Source organism: Arachis ipaensis, chromosome B10 (assembly GCF_059453495.1).
Source record: "Arachis ipaensis isolate K30076 ecotype BB chromosome B10, ASM5945349v1, whole genome shotgun sequence".
NCBI classification, from domain to species: domain Eukaryota; kingdom Viridiplantae; phylum Streptophyta; class Magnoliopsida; order Fabales; family Fabaceae; genus Arachis; species Arachis ipaensis.
Window position 1 is genome coordinate 28,811,558 of NC_142435.1, and position 17,010 is coordinate 28,828,567.

The 17,010-nt window shown below is 39.1% G+C and overlaps 2 non-coding genes across 2 annotated transcripts; one reads left to right on the top strand and one right to left on the bottom strand.

Moving 5' to 3' along the window:
- The first annotated feature begins 4,085 nt into the window (after positions 1-4,085).
- Positions 4,086-4,193, top strand: LOC148579529 (small nucleolar RNA R71). Its single transcript, XR_015895773.1, has one exon. It is a non-coding gene; the product is annotated as a small nucleolar RNA R71 (small nucleolar RNA).
- Positions 4,194-14,806: 10,613 nt separating this feature from the next.
- On the bottom strand, positions 14,807-14,915 carry LOC148579530 (small nucleolar RNA R71). Its single transcript, XR_015895544.1, has one exon. It is a non-coding gene; the product is annotated as a small nucleolar RNA R71 (small nucleolar RNA).
- Between the last annotated feature and the right edge of the window lie 2,095 nt (positions 14,916-17,010).

Below are 17,010 nucleotides of genomic sequence, written 5' to 3' on the forward strand. Positions count from 1 at the left end.
TCAAAAGACATATGCACTGTTCAAGCATTCATTCAGAAAACAAGAAGCATTGTCACCACATCAATATAATTAAGCTAAGTTCAAGGATAAATTCGAAACTCATGTACTTCTTGTTCTTTTGAATTAAGACATTTTTTTATTTAAGAGAGGTGATGGATTCATAGGACATTCATATCTTTAAGACATATTTACTAACTACTAATGATCATGTAATGAAGACACAAACACAGATAAGTACATAGCATAGAAAACGAAAAACAGAAGAAATAAGAACAAGGAATGAATCCACCTTAGTGATGGTGGCGTTTCCTTCTTGAGGAACCAATGATGTCCTTGAGCTCTTCTATGTCTCTTCCTTGTCTTTGTTGCTCCTCCCTTATTGCTTTTTGATCTTCTCTTATTTCATGAAGCATGATGGAGTGCTCTTGATGTTCCACCCTTAGTTGTCCCATATGGGAACTCAATTCTTCTAGGGAGGTGTTGATTTGCTCCCAATAGTTTTGTGGAGGAAAGTGCATTTGAGGCATCTCCGGGAACTCATGGTGATGAGCCTCCTGCGCCTCTTGAGCTCCATGACTGGGCTCTCTTGCTTGCTCCATCTTTTTCTTAGTGATGGGCTTGTCCTCTTTAATGAGGATATCTCCTTCTATGAAAGCTCCAGCTGAGTAACATAGATGGCAAATGAGGTGAGGGAAGGCTAACCTTGCCGTAGTAAAGGACTTGTCAGCCACCTTGTAGAGTTCTTGAGGTATAATCTCATGAACTTCCACCTCTTCTCCAATCATGATGCTATGGATCATGATGGCCCGGTCTATAGTAACTTCAGACCGGTTGCTAGTGGGAATGATTGAGCATTGAATAAACTCCAACCATCCTCTAGCTATAGGCTTGAGGTCCAATCTTCTTAGTTGAACCGGCTTGCCTTTGGAGTCAATCTTCCATTGAGCTCCTTCTACACATATGTCCATAAGGACTTGGTCTAACCTTTGATCAAAGTTGACTCTCCTTGTGTAGGGGCGTGCGTTCTCTTCCATGTATGGCAAGTTGAACGCCAACCTCACATTTTCCGGACTAAAATCTAAGTATTTCCCCCGAACCATTGTAACATAGTTCTTTGGATCCGGGTTCTTACTTTGATCATGGTTCTTGGTGATCCATGCATTGGCATAGAATTCTTGAACCATTAGGATGCCGACTTGTTGGATGGGATTTGTAAGAACTTCCCAACCTCTTCTTTGAATTTCATGTCGGATCTCCGGATACTCATTTCTTTTGAGTTTAAAAGGGACCTCAGGGATCACCTTCTTCTTGGCCACAACATCATAGAAGTGGTCTTGATGGGCTTTGGAGATGAACCTTTCCATCTCCCATGACTCGGATGTGGAAGCTTTTGTCTTCCCTTTCCCTCTTCTAAAGGATTCTCCGGTCTTAGATGCCATCAATGGTAATGGAAAAACAAAAAAGCTATGCTTTTACCACACCAAACTTAGAATATTGCTCGCCCTCGAGCAATAAACAAAAGAATAGAAGAAGAAGAAGAAGAAATATGGAGAGGGAGAGGGAGATGTGGTTTCGGCCAAGAGGAGTGTAGAGGGGTGTGTTGTGTGAATTTGATGAAGAATGGAGGTCTTTATATAGGGAAGGGAGGGGGGGTATTGGTTCGGCCATATGGGTGGGTTTGGGTGGGAAATTGGTTTTGAATTTTGAAGGTAGGTGGAGTTTATGAGGTAGGTTTATGGGGAAGAGGAAATGGATGTGAGTGGTGAAGGTTTAGTGGGGAAGAGAGATTGAGGTGATTGGTGAAGGGTTTTTAGGGAAGAGTGTTTATGGGGTTGTGTGAAAGAGAGTAGTGAGAAGAAGTGAGTGGAGGTAGGTGGGGATCCTGTGGGGTCCACAGATCCTGAGTGGATCCTGTGGGGTCCACAGATCCTGAGTAGATCCTGTGGGGTCCACAGATCCTGAGGTGTTCAAGGATTTACATCCCTGCACCCATTAGGCATGTAAAAATGCCTTTGTACCCAACTCTGGGCGTTCAGCGCCAGGTTGGTGGCCATTTTGGGCGTTCAACGCCCATTTGTGTGCCATTTCTGGCGTTGAACGCCAGAACCATGCCTGTTCTGGCGTTCAGCGCCCAGAAGCTGCCCATTTTGGGCGTTCAGCGCCAGAACCATGCTCTGTTCTGGCGCTGAACGCCAGACAGATGCTCCTCCAGGGTGTGATTTTTCTTCTGCTGTTTTTGAATCCGTTTTCAATTTTTATATTTATTTTGTGACTCCACATGATCATGAACCTAAGAAAACATGAAAAATAATAAAAATAAGAATTAGATAAACATTGGGTTGCCTCCCAACAAGCGCTTCTTTAATGTCAATAGCTTGACAGTGGGCTCTCATGGAGCCTCATGGATGTGCAGAGCTTTGTTGAGACTCTCCAACACCAAACTTAGAGTTTGGATATGGGAGTTCAACACCAAACTTAGAGTTTGGTTGTGGCCTCCCAACACCAAACTTAGAGTTTGACTGTGGGGGCTCTGGTTGACTCTGCTTTGAGAGAAGCTTTTTCTGCTTCCTCTCCATGGTTGCAGAGGGAGATCCTTGAGTTTTAAACACAAGGGAGTTCTCATTCCATTGAAGGACTATTTCACCTCTGTCAACATCAATCACAGCTCTTGCTGTGGCCAGGAAAGGTCTTCCTAGGATGATGGATTCATCCTCTTCCTTTCCAGTATCCAGGACTATGAAATCAGTAGGTATGTAAAGGCCTTCAACCTTTACTAATACATCTTCTACCTGTCCATAAGCCTGTTTTCTTGAGCTGTCTGCCATCTCTAGTGAGATTTTAGCAGCTTGCACCCCATAGATTCCCAGTTTCTCTATTACAGAGAGGGGCATGAGGTTTATTCCTGAACCAAGGTCACACAGAGCCTTAAAGATCATGGTGCCTATGGTACAAGGTAATATGAACTTTCCAGGATCCTGTTTCTTCTGAGGCAATGTCAGTTGATCCAGATCACTTAGTTCATTGATGAACAAGGGAGGTTCAACTTCCCAAGTATCAATGCCAAATAATTTGGCATTCAGCTTCATGATTGCACTAAGAAACTTGGCAGTTTGCTCTTCAGTAACATCCTCATTCTCTTCAGAAGAGGAATACTCATCAGAGCTCATGAAGGGTATAAGGAGGTTCAATGGAATCTCTATGGTCTCTAGATGAGCCTCAGAGTCCTTTGGTTCCTCAGAGGGAAGCTCCTTATTGACCACTGGACGTCCCAGGAGGTCTTCCTCCTTGGGATTCACGTCCTCTCCTCTCCTCGCAGGTTCGGCCATGGCGCTTATGTCAATGGCCTTGCACTCTCCTTTTGGGTTCTCTTCTGTATTGCTTGGGAGAATACTAGGAGGGATTTCAGTGATCCTTTTACTCAGCTGGCCCACTTGTGCTTCCAGATTTCTAATGGAAGACCTTGTTTCATTCATGAAACTTACAGTGGCCTTAGATAGATCAGAGACTAGATTTGCTAAATTAGAAGCATTTTGTTCAGAGTTCTCTGTCTGTTGCTGAGTTGATGATGGAAAAGGCTTGCTATTGCTAAACCTGTTTCTTCCACCATTATTAAAGCCTTGTTGGGGCTTTTGATCCTTCCATGAGAAATTTGGATGATTTCTCCATGTTGAGTTATAGGTGTTTCCATAAGGTTCACCTAAGTAATTTACCTCTGCTATTGCAGGGTTCTCAGGATCATAGGCTTCTTCTTCAGAAGATGCTTCTTGAGTACTGTTGGATGCAGCTTGCATTCCATGCAGACTCTGAGAAATCATATTGACTTGCTGAGTCAATATTTTGTTCTGAGCCAATATGGCATTCAGAGTATCAACTTCAAGAACTCCCTTCTTCATAGGCGTCCCATTGCTTACAGGATTCCTTTCAGAAGTGTACATGAACTGGTTATTAGCAACCCTGTCAATGAGTTCTTGAGCTTCTGCAGGCGTTTTCTTTAGGTGAATGGATCCACCTGCAGAGGTATCCAATGACATCTTAGATAACTCAGACAGACCATCATAGAATATATCCAGGATGGTCCATTCTGAAAGCATGTCAGAAGGACACTTTTTGGTCAACTGTTTGTATCTTTCCCAAGCTTCATAGAGGGATTCACCTTCTTTCTGTCTGAAGGTTTGAACATCAGCTCTAAGCTTGCTCAGCTTTTGAGGAGGAAAGTACTTGGCTAAGAAAGCCGTGACCAGCTTATCCCAAGAGTTCAGGCTGTCTTTAGGTTGAGAATCCAACCATAATCTAGCTCTGTCTCTTACAGCAAAAGGGAAAAGCATGAGCCTGTAGACTTCAGGATCTACTCCATTAGTCTTAACAGTATCACATATCTGCAAGAATTCAGTTAAGAACTGAAAGGGATCTTCAGATGGAAGTCCATGAAACTTGCAGTTCTGCTGCATCAGAGAAACTAATTGAGGTTTCAGCTCAAAGTTGTTTGCTCCAATGAAAGGAATGGAGATGCTTCTTCCATGTAAATTGGAATTAGGTGCAGTGAAGTCACCAAGCATCTTCCTTATATTATTATTATTTTCGGCTGCCATCTCCTTTTCCTGTTCGAAAATTTCTGAAAGGTTATCTCTGGATTGTTGTATTTTAGCTTCTCTTAATTTTTTCTTCAGAGTCCTTTCAGGTTCTGGATCTGCTTCCACAAGAATGTTCTTATCCTTGCTCCTGCTCATATGACAAAGAAGAAGGCACAGAAAAATAATAATAATAATAGAGATCCTTTATACCACAGTATAGGGATCCCTGTGTGAGTGGAGGAAGAGGGGGAGACAAAGAATGTGATGTAAAGGAAGAAGCACAACTGTACGGATGGAAGAGATGTGAGATGAGATGTTAGGATATGAATGAATAAATAGAATAAGATGGGGGAGGTATAATTTTCGAAAATTATTTTGAAAAAGAGTTAGTGATTTTTGAAAAATGGTTTTTGAAAAATGTTAGAAATTTTCGAAAAATTTTTAAAATTTAAAAATAAAAATAATTAGTTAATAAAAAAAAAGAAATTTTTGAAAAAGAGGGGAGATATTTTCAAAAATTTGAGAGAGAGAGAGTTAGTTAGGTAGTTTTGAAAAAGTTAAGAAACAAACAAAAAGTTAGTTAGTTAGTTGAAACAATTTTTGAAAAGATAAGAAGTTAGGAAGTTAGAAAAGATATTTTGAAAAGATATTTTTGAAAAAGATAAGATAAGAAGATATTTTTGAAAAGATATGATTGAAATTAGTTTTGAAAAAGATTTGATTTTTTAAAATCACAATTAATGACTTGATTCATAAGAAATCACAAGATATGATTCTAGAACTTAAAGTTTGAATCTTTCTTAACAAGCAAGTAACAAACTTCAAATTTTTGAATCAAAACATTAATTGATTATGTTATTTTCGAAAAATTGGTATAAAAATAAGAAAAAGATTTTTGAAAATTATTTTTGGAATTTTCGAAAATAACTAAGAATTTTGAAAAAGATTTGATTTTTGAAAAAGATTTTTAGAAAGATAAGGTTTTCAAATTGAAAATTTGATTTGACTCATAAGAAATAATTTGATTTTAAAAATTTTTGAAAAAGTCAACTCAAATTTTCGAATTTGATGAGAGCAAAAGGGAAAGATATTTTTTTGATTTTTGAATTTTTAATGAAAAACATGAAAAATATGCAATGCATGAAATTTTTAGATCAAAACATGTGATGCATGCAAGAATGCTATGAATGTCAAGATGAACACCAAGAACACTTTGAATGTCATGATGAACATCAAGAACATATTTTTGAAAAATTTTTGATGCAAAGAAAACATGTAAGACACCAAACTTAGAATTCTTTAATGCTTAGGCACTAAGAATTCAAGAATGCATATGATAAACATGAAAAGACACAAAATAAAAAATCATCAAGATCAAACAAGAAGACTTACCAAGAACAACTTGAAGATCATGAAGAACACTATGAATGCATGAAATTTTCGAAAAATGCAAGATGCATATGCAAGTGACACCAAACTTATAATGTGACTCAAGACTCAAACAAGAAACACAAAAATATTTTTGATTTTTTATGATTTCTAATTTTTTTGGATTTTTATTTTATATTTTTCGAAAATTATTTAGAAAGAAAGAAAAATAAGGATTCCAAAATTTTTAATATGAATTCCAGGAATCTTGCCATGTTAGTCTAAAGCTTCAGTCCAGGAATTAGACATGGCTCACTAGCCAGCCAAGCTTTCAAAGAAAGCTCCAGTCCAAAACACTAGACATGGCCAATGGCCAGCCAAGCTTCAGCAGGTGATCATGGATTAGCAGCAGGTAGATGAGCAACAACTAAATTGCTCTTGATAACAAATTGCAAGCCTCAGTCCAAATAAATTTAGACATGGCTTTACAGCCAGCCAGGCTTTAGCATGCTTCATGAAACACTAGAATTCATTCTTAAAAATTTTGAATAAATTTTTAAAAAAAACAATTTTTTTTTTCGAAAACAGATGAGAAAATTTTGAAAATATTTTTGAAAAATTTTTGAAAAGAAAACGAAAAGAAAATTACCTAATCTGAGCAACAAGATGAGCCGTCAGTTGTCCAAACTGGAACAATCCCCGGCAACGGCGCCAAAAACTTGGTGTTGTTGCCGGATCAAAACTTGGAACTGGGCACTGTTGTTGCTGGACCAAAAGAGAATTTGGCACTGATGTTACCGGACCAAAAGCTTGCCGAAAACTCAAACAATCCCCAGCAACGGCGCCAAAAACTTGGTGCACGAAATTGTGATGTCCAGGCTCAAACTATTCCTGGCAACGTGAGCAACTTGGTACTCTAATCTTAATTCATGATTTGTCACAACTTCGATACAACTAACCAGCAAGTGCACTGGGTCGTCCAAATAATACCTTACGTGAGTAAGGGTCGAATCCCACGGAGATTGTTGGTATGAAGCAAGCTATGGTCACCTTGTAAATCTCAGTCAGGCAGATATAAAGTGATAATGGTGTTTTCGAAATTAAATAATAGAAAAGGGATAGGGATACTTATGTAATTCATTGGTGAGAATTTCAGATAAGCGAATGGAGATGCTTTCGTTCCTCTGAACCTCTGCTTTTCTGCTATCTTCATCCAATCAGTCTTACTCCTTTCCATGGCTGGCTTTATGCAAGGGCATCACCGTTGTCAGTGGCTACATCCCCTCCTCTCAGTGAAAGATATGCTCACATGCTCTGTCACAGCACGGCCAATCATCTGTCGGTTCCCGATCATGCTGGAATAGGATTCACCCTCCTTTTGCGTCTGTCACTAACGCCCAACAATCGCGAGTTTGAAGCTCGTCACAGTCATTCAATCATTGAATCCTACTCAGAATACCACAGACAAGGTTTAGACCTTCCGGATTCTCTTGAATGCCGCCATCAATCTAGCTTACGCCACGAAGATTCTGGTTAGGAGATCTAAGAGATATTCATTCTAGCTTAATTCATGTAGAACAGAAGTGTTTGTCAGGCACGCGTTCATAAGGGAGAAGGATGATGAGTGTCACACATAATCATCACCTTCATCACGTTCTTGGGTGCGAATGGATATCTTAGAAGAGAAATAAGAAGAATTGAATAGAAAACAGTAGTACTTTGCATTAATCTTTGAGGAACAGCAGAGCTCCACACCTTAATCTATGGAGTGTAGAAACTCTACCGTGAAAATACATAAGTGAAGGTCCAGGCATGGCCGAGATGGCCAGCCCCCTATTGTGATCTAAGATAGCATACAACTGATCAAAGATGGTCAAAAAAGACTAGTAAGAGGTCCTATTTATAATAAACTAGTCACTAGGGTTTACATGAGTAAGTAATTGATGCATAAATCCACTTCCGGGGCCCACTTGGTGTGTGTTTGGACTGAGCTTAAGTGTAGCACGTGCAGAGGCCATTTGTGGAGTTGAACGCCAGTTTCTGTGCCAGTTTGGGCGTTCAACTCTGGTTTTGGATCCTTTTCTGGCGCTGGACGCCGGATTTGGGCAGAAAACTGGCGTTGAACGCCAGTTTACGTCATCTATTCTTGGCCAAAGTATGGACTATTATATATTGCTGGAAAGCCCTGGATGTCTACTTTCCAACGCAATTAGAAGCGCGCCATTTCGAGTTCTGTAGCTCCAGATAATCCACTTTGAGTGCAGGGAGGTCAGAATCCAACAGCATCAGCAGTCCTTTTTCAACCTCTGAATCTGATTTCTGCTCAAGTCCCTCAATTTCAGCCAGAAAATACCTGAAATCATAGAAAAACACACAAACTCATAGTAGAGTCCAGAAATGTGAATTTAACATAAAAACTAATGAAAACATCCCTAAAAGTAACTAGATCCTACTAAAAACATACTAAAAACAATGTCAAAAAGCGTATAAATTATCCGCTCATCATTGAGCATGATGAGTTAATCCATGATAGCACAGGGAAGAAGTTCACAATGAGAGGCGAAGAACTAAGCCCCTATGATCACCCCCCTCCCTAGTGGAGCTGACCGTCAAGTTAGTGACGGTAAAGAAGCGCTTGTTGGAAGGCAACCCAACTTTTAGTATCCTTACTTTCATGCTTAGTTTGATTTTGATTTCTTTTTATTTGCTTGTTTAATTTTTACTATTACTCTTAGTTTTCCTTGGTTTACTAATGTTTATAGTCATGCAAAGTGTTTAGAACACGAATAGAAAGAATCCGGAGGAAGAAAATAACACCTTGAGGAGCAGTTCACTCGAGTGCCTTGGCGCTAACGCCAGGATGGGTGTTCAACGCCAGTGAAAGCACTAATTTCAAGAAGCTCGCTGAAGGGTGGCGCTAAATTCCAGGATGGGCGTTTAGCGCCAGGAGTGGCAGCATTGGTGCTGGCGTTAAACGCCAGGGAGGGTGTTTAACGCCATGGATGGATTAATTCTCAAGGAAACTCAGTCTCATAGAGCGCTAAATGCCAGCTGGGCGTTTAGCATCAAGTCTCATCCTTTTACTTTCATTTCCCCACCAATACTATTCCATCCCCTTTAACCGTGCCCCCTCTCTATATATACCATCCTTTTTTCCTTCTTACCACACCCACATTCCCACTTCTTCTACATTTCATTCTTCTTCCTTTCACTTCCCATATTCTTCATTTCCCTTTCCATCCCTTCCCTTCCTTAAACTCTCATAACCGCAACCCCTCTTCTCCCTACCTCCATACATTCTCTTTTTCATCATTCTTTTTACCCTATTCCTCATCTCTTTTCATTTTTTCCCCATTATTTTTCTTTTACTTTGCTCGAGGACTAGCAAAAGCCTTAAGTTTGGTGTTGGGGCACTAAGCTTTTCTTCATTATCATTATCCATATGGCACACAAAACCGGCGAATCCTCCTCAAGGAAGAGAAAAGAGAAGGCTCCTGCATCTGGTCTGTATGACTTCACCCGTTTTTTCTCTAAGACCCACGAGGATCACTTTAATGAAGTTGTCAGCAAAAAGAAAGTGATCCCAGAAGTCCGCTTTGATCTGCAGCCGGGCGAGTACCCAAAAATCTGGGAATAGATTTTGAGGAGGGGTTGGCAAGTGCTATGCAACCCCTCGACTAACGTGGGCGTGCTAATGGTTAGAGAGTTCTACACTAATGCTTGGGTGACTTACAAGCATGTCACAGGTGTGAAACCAGACCTGAAGAATTGACGCACTATAGTCTGAGGGAGGATCCTCAAGTTCGGTTCGGAGAGAGTGAGGGAAATATTTCAATTGCCACCATCCAGAGACGACCCTCACTCCTATAGTCAGAGGGTCAACACTAACCAGAGATTGGACCGGGTCCTTACTAATATCTACCTCCCTAGAGCACAGTAGAGAAGAGATGCTAGAGGCCAGCCGTATCAGCTGGGAAGGCACGATCAGAAGCCGGTGGCTCAGGGATGGTTGGAGTTTATTTAGCACTCTATTATTCCTACGAGAAACTGGTCCAACGTTACTGTTGACCAAGCCGTGATGATTCACTGCATCATGCTCGGTAATGAGGTAGACGTACATTGTATGATCCCTCAGAAGCTGTATAGAATAGCCGAGAAGTCCTCCACCTCTGCTAGATTGGCCTTCCCCCACCTCATCTTCCGTTTGTGTGACGATGCCCGAGTCTATATTGATGGAGATACCCTCATTGATGTTGATAGACCTATCACTAGGAGGGGTATGGAGCATGCTAGGGAGCTTGGAGATGCACCACCACAGGAGCCAGTTCCCCCTTGATGAGCGGATAATTTATACGCTTTTTGGCATTATTTTTACATAGTTTTCAGTATGATTTAGTTAGTTTTTAGTATATTTTTATTAGTTTTTAAATAAAAATCACATTTTTGGACTTTACTATGAGTTTGTGTGTTTTTCTGTGATTTCAGGTATTTTCTGGCTGAAATTGAGGGACCTGAGCAAAAATCAGATTTAGAGGTTGAACAAGGACTGCAGATCCTGTTGGATTCTAACCTCCCTGCACTCAAAGTAGATTTTCTGGAGCTACAGAACTCCAAATGGCGTGCTCTCAATTTCGTTGGAAAGTAGACATCAAGGGCTTTCCAGAAATATATAATAGTCCATACTTTGATTAAGGATAGACGACTTAAACCAGCGTTGAACGCCAGTTCCATGCTGCATTCTGGAGTCAAACGCCAGAAACAGGTTGCAAAGTGGAGTGATGAGCGGATAATTTATACGCTTTTTGGCATTGTTTTTAGTATGTTTTTAGTAGGATCTAGTTACTTTTAGGGATGTTTTTATTAGTTTTTATGTTAAATTCACATTTCTGGAATTTACTATGAGTTTGTGTGTTTTTCTGTGATTTCAAGTATTTTCTAGATGAAATTGAGAGACTTGAGCAAAAATCAGATTCAGAGGTTGAAGAAGGACTGCTGATGCTGTTGGATTCTGACCTCCCTGCACTCAAAGTGGATTTTCTGGAGCTACAGAACTCAAAATGGCACGCTTTCAATTGCGTTGGAAAGTAGACATCCAGGGCTTTCCAGCAATATATAATAGTCCATACTTTGGCCGAGTTTAGATGACGCAAATGGGCGTTGAACGCCAGTTCTACGCTGCAGTCTGGAGTTAAACGCCAGAAACACGTTACAAGCCAGAGTTGAACGCCAGAAATACGTTACAAACTGGCGTTCGACTCCAAGAATGACCTCTCCACGTGTAAACTTCAAGCTCAGCCCAAGCACACACCAAGTGGGCTCCGGAAGTGGATTTATGCATCAATTACTTACTTCTGTAAACCCTAGTAACTAGTTTAGTATAAATAGGACTTTTTACTATTGTATTTTCATCTTATGATTTTTAGTTCATCTTTGGATCATATTGATCACGCTTGGGGGCTGGCCATTCGGCCATGCCTGAACCTTCATCACTTATGTATTTTCAACGGTAGAGTTTCTGCACTCCATAGATTAAGGTGTGGAGCTCTGCTGTTCCTCAAAGATTAATGCAAAGTACTACTGTTTTTCTATTCAATTCAACTTATTCCGTTTCTAAGATATCCATTCGCACTTCAACATGAATGTGGTGATCATGACAGTCATCATCATTCTCACTCATGAACGCGTGCCTGACAAACACTTCCGTTCTACATGCAAACAAGCTAGAATGAATATCTCTTAGATATCTAATACAGGGGACCGAGTCCGAGTTATTAGTATCTTCGTGGTATAAGTTAGAACCCATGGATGGCCATTCCTGAGATCCGGAAAGTCTAAACCTTGTCTGTGGTATTCCGAGTAGGATCTGAGAAGGGATGGCTGTGACGAACTTCAAACTCGCGAGTGCTGGGCGTAGTGACAGACGCAAAAGGAGGGTGAATCCTATTCCAGTATGATCGAGAACCTCAGATGATTAGCCGTGCCGTGACAGAGCATTTGGACCTTTTTCACAAGAGGATGGGATGTAGCCATTGACAACGGTGATGCCCTTACAGAAAGCTTGCCATGGAAAGGAGTAAGACTGATTGGATGAAGACAGTGGAAAAGCAGAGATTCAGAGGAACGAAAGCATCTCTATACGCTTATCTGAAATTCTCACCAATGAATTACATAAGTGTTTCTATCTTTATTTTCTATTTATTTATTATTATTATTCAAAAATACTATAACCATTTGATATCCGCCTGACTGAGATTTACAAGGTGACCATAGCTTGCTTCATACCAACAATCTCCGTGGGATTGATCCTTACTCACGTAAGGTTTTATTACTTGGACGACCCAGTGCACTTGCTGGTTAGTTGTGCGAAGTTGTGAAGTTATGTTTGGACCATGGTATTGTGCACCAGTTTGTTGGCGCCATTGCCAGGGAGAGAACGAACAACAAATTTTACAACCTGAGTAACAATTTCGCATACCAAGTTTTTGGCGCCGTTGCCGGGGATTGTTCGAGTTTGGACAACTGACGGTTCATCTTGTTGCTCAGATTAGGTAATTTTCTTTTTGTTTTATTTTCAAAAACTTTTCAAAAATCTTTCAAAAATTTTTATTATGTTCTTCAGAATTTTTAAGAATGAATTCTAGTGTTTCATAAAGCATGTTGAAGCCTGACTGGGACTCCCAACCCAATATTATCAAGAGCAAGCTAGTTGTTGCTAATCCACCTGCTGCTGTTCTAGATCCACCTGATTTACATGCTAAAGCTTGACTGGCTATCAAGCCATGTCTAACCCTCAGATTGGAGCTTTAGACTAAGAATGCAAGATTCCTGAAATTCATATTAAAAATTTTGGAATCCTTATTTTTCTTTTTCAAATAATTTTCGAAAAATTCAAAAAAATCATAAAATCATAAAAATCAAAAAAAAAATTTTGTGTTTCTTGTTTGAGTCTTGAGTCAATTTTTAAGTTTGGTGTCAATTGCATACTCATCTTGCATTTTTCGAAAAATTCATGCATTCATAGTGTTCTTCATGATCTTCAAGTTGTTCTTGGTAAGTCTTCTTGTTTGATCTTGATGTTTTATTGTTTTGTGTCTTTTCTTATTTTTCATATGCATTCTTGCATTCATAGTGTCTATACATGAAAAATTTTTAAGTTTGGTGTCTTGCATGTTTTCTTTCCATTAAAAATTTTTCAAAAATATGTTCTTGATGTTCATCATGATCTTCAAAGTGTTCTTGGTGTTCATCTTGACATTCATAGCATTCTTGCATGCATTCATTGTTTTGATCTAAAAATTTTCATGCATTGCATCATTTTCATGTTTTTCTCTCTCATCATAAAAATTCAAAAAAATAAAAAAAATATCTTTCCCTTTTTCCTCTCATAAAATTCAAAAATTTAAGTTGACTTTTTCAAAACTTTTTAAAATCTAGTTGTTTCTTATGAGTCAAATCAAATTTTCAAGTTAAAAATCTTATCTTTTCCAAAATCTTTCTCAAAAATCAAATTTTTTTCTTATTTATTTTCAAAAATTATAAAAATATTTTTCAAAAATCTTTTTCTCAATTTTATCTCATAATTTTCGAAAATATCATCAACAATTAATGTTTCGATTCAAAAATTTCAAGTTTGTTACTTACTTGTTAAGAAAGATTCAAACTTTAAATTCTAGAATCATATCTTGTGATTTCTTGTGAATCAAGTCATTAATTGTGATTTTAAAAATCAAATCTTTTTCAAAACTAATTTCAATTATATCTTTTCAAAAATATCTTTTTATCTTATCTTTTTCAAAATCATATCTTTTTCAAAAATTTGATTTTAAAATATCTTTTCTAACTTCTTATCTTCTTATCTTTTCAAAATTGATTTTCAAATTTGTTTCAACTAACTAACTAACTTTTTGTTTGTTTCTTATCTTTTTCAAAACTACCTAACTAACTCTCTCTCTTTAATTTTCGAAAATATCTCCCTCTTTTTCAAAAATTCTTTTTAATTAACTAATTATTTTAATTTTTTATTTTAATTTTATTCCTAATTTTCGAAAATTACTAACTTTTTCCAAAAACTAATTTCGAAAATCACTAACCATTTTTCAAAAATAATTTTCGAAAATTCTCTTTCTCTCTCATCTCCTATTTATTTATTCATCTACTAACACTTCTCTTCATCTCACATCTCTGCTCTCCTCACCCTTGTGTTTCTTTCCTTACATTACATTCTTTTCTTCTTCTTTTCTTCTACTCTTCTTTTCTTCCACTCACCTAGGGGAACCTCTATACTGTGGTAAAAAGGATCCCTATTATTATTTTTCTGTTCCCTCTTTTTCATATGAGCAGGAGCAAGGACAAGAATATTCTTGTTGAAGCAGATCCAGAACCTGAAAGGACTCTGAAGAGAAAACTAAGAGAAGCTAAATTACAACAATCCAGCAAGCACCTTTCAGAAATTTTCGAACAAGAAGTGGAGATAGCAGCCGAAAATAATAATAATGCACGGAGGATGCTTGGTGACTTTACTGCACCTAATTCCAATTTACATGGAAGAAGCATCTCAATTTCTACCATTGGAGCAAACAATTTTGAGCTTAAACCTCAATTAGTTTCTCTGATGCAGCAGAACTGCAAGTTTCATGGACTTTCATCTGAAGATCCTTTTTAGTTCTTAACTGAATTCTTGCAGATCTGTGAAACTGTCAAGACTAATGGAGTAGATCCTGAAGTCTACAGGCTCATGCTTTTCCCTTTTTGCTGTGAGAGACAGAGCTAGAATATGGTTGGACTCTCAACCTAAGGATAGCCTGAACTCTTGGGATAAGCTGGTCAAGGCTTTCTTAGCCAAGTTCTTTCCTCCTCAAAAGCTGAGTAAGGTTAGAGTGGATGTTCAAACTTTCAGACAGAAAGTAGGTGAATCCCTCTATGAAGCTTGGGAGAGATACAAGCAACTGACCAAAAAGTGTCCTTCTGACATGCTTTCAGAATGGACCATCCTGGATATATTCTATGATGGTCTGTCTAAGTTAGCTAAGATGTCATTGGATACTTCTGCAGGTGGATCCATTCACCTAAAGAAAACGCCTGCAGAAGCTCAAGAACTCATTGACATGGTTGCTAACAACCAGTTCATGTACACTTCTGAGTGGAATCCTGTGAGTAATGGGACGCCTAAGAAGAAGGGAGTTCTTGAAATTGATACTCTGAATGCCATATTGGCTCAGAATAAAATATTGACTCAGCAAGTCAACATGATTTTTCAGAGTCTGAATGGAATGCAAGCTGCATCCAACAGTACTCAAGAGGCATCTTCTGAAGAAGAAGCTTATGATTCTGAGAACCCTGCAATAACAGAGGTAAATTACATGGGTGAACCATATGGAAACACCTATAATCCCTCATGGAGAAATCACCCAAATCTCTCATGGAAGGATCAAAAGCATTAACAAGGCTTCAATAATGGTGGAAGAAATGGGTTTAACAATAGTAAACCTTTTCCATCATCCACTCAGCAACAGACAGAGAACTCTGAACAAAATACCTCTAATTTAGCAAACTTAGTCTCTGATCTATCTAAGGCCACTGTAAGTTTCATGAATGAAACAAGGTCCTCCATTAGAAATTTGGAAGCATAAGTGGGCCAGCTGAGTAAAAGAGTCACTGAAATCCCTCCTAGTACTCTCCCAAGCAATACAGAAGAAAATCCAAAAGGAGAGTGCAAGGCCATTGAAATGACCATCATGGCCGAATCCAAGGAAGAAGGGGAGGATGTGAATCCCAAGGAGGAAGACCTCCTGAGACGTCCAGTGATCAATAAAGAGTTTCTCTCTGAGGAACCAAAGGAATCTGAGACTCAACTAGAGACCATAGAGATTCCATTAAACCTCCTTATGCCATTCATGAGCTCTGATGAGTACTTCTCTTCTGAAGAGAATGAGGATGTTACTGAGGAGCAAGTTACCAAGTACCTGGGTGCAATCATGAAGCTGAATGCCAAATTATTTGGTATTGAGACTTGGGAAGATGAACCTCCCTTGTTAACCAATGAACTAAGTGATCTGGATCAACTGACATTGCCTCAGAAGAAACAGGATCTTGGAAAGTTCCTAATACCTTGTACCATAGGCACCATAACCTTTGAGAAGGCTCTATGTGACCTTGGATTAGGAATAAACCTCATGCCACTCTCTGTAATGGAGAAACTTGGAATCTTTGAGGTGCAAGCTGCTAAAATCTCATTAGAGATGGTAGACAACTCAAAAAAACAGGCTTATGGACAAGTAGAGGACGTGTTGGTAAAGGTTGAAGGCCTTTACATCCCTGCTGATTTCATAATCCTGGATACTGGGAAGGATGAGGATGAATCCATCATCCTTGGAAGACCCTTCCTAGCCACAGCAAGAGCTGTGATTGATGTTAACAGAGGTGAACTAGTCCTTCAATTGAATAAGGACTCCCTTGAGTTTAAAACTCAAGGACATCCTTCTGTAAACATGGAAAAGAGGCACAGTAAGCTTCTCTCAAAACAGAGTCAACCAGAGCCCCCACAGTCAAACTCTAAGTTTGGTGTTGGGGAGTCTCAACAATGCTCTGAACATCTGTGAGGCTCCATGAGAGCCCACTGTCAAGCTATTGACATTAAAGAAGCGCTTGTTGGGAGGCAACCCAATTTATATTTATCTAATTTTATTTTTATTATTATTTCATGTTTTATTAGGTTCATGATCATGTGGAGTCACAAAACAAATATAAAAATTGAAAACGGAATCAAAAACAACAGAAGAAAAATCACACCCTGGAGGAAGGGCTCACTGGCGTTTAAACACCAGTAAGAAGCATCTGTCTGGCGTTGAATGCCAGAAACAAGCAGCATCCTGGCATCTAGACGCCAGAAATGCACAGTGAAGAAGAGCTGGCGCTGAACGCCAGAAACAAGCATCTGGCTGGCGTTCAATGCCAGAAATATGCTGCATCTGGGCGTTGAACGCCCAGAACAAGCATCAGTTCGGCGTTTAAACGCCAGAATTGCATGCAAAGGCATTTTACATGCCTAATTGGTGCAGGGATGCAATTCCTT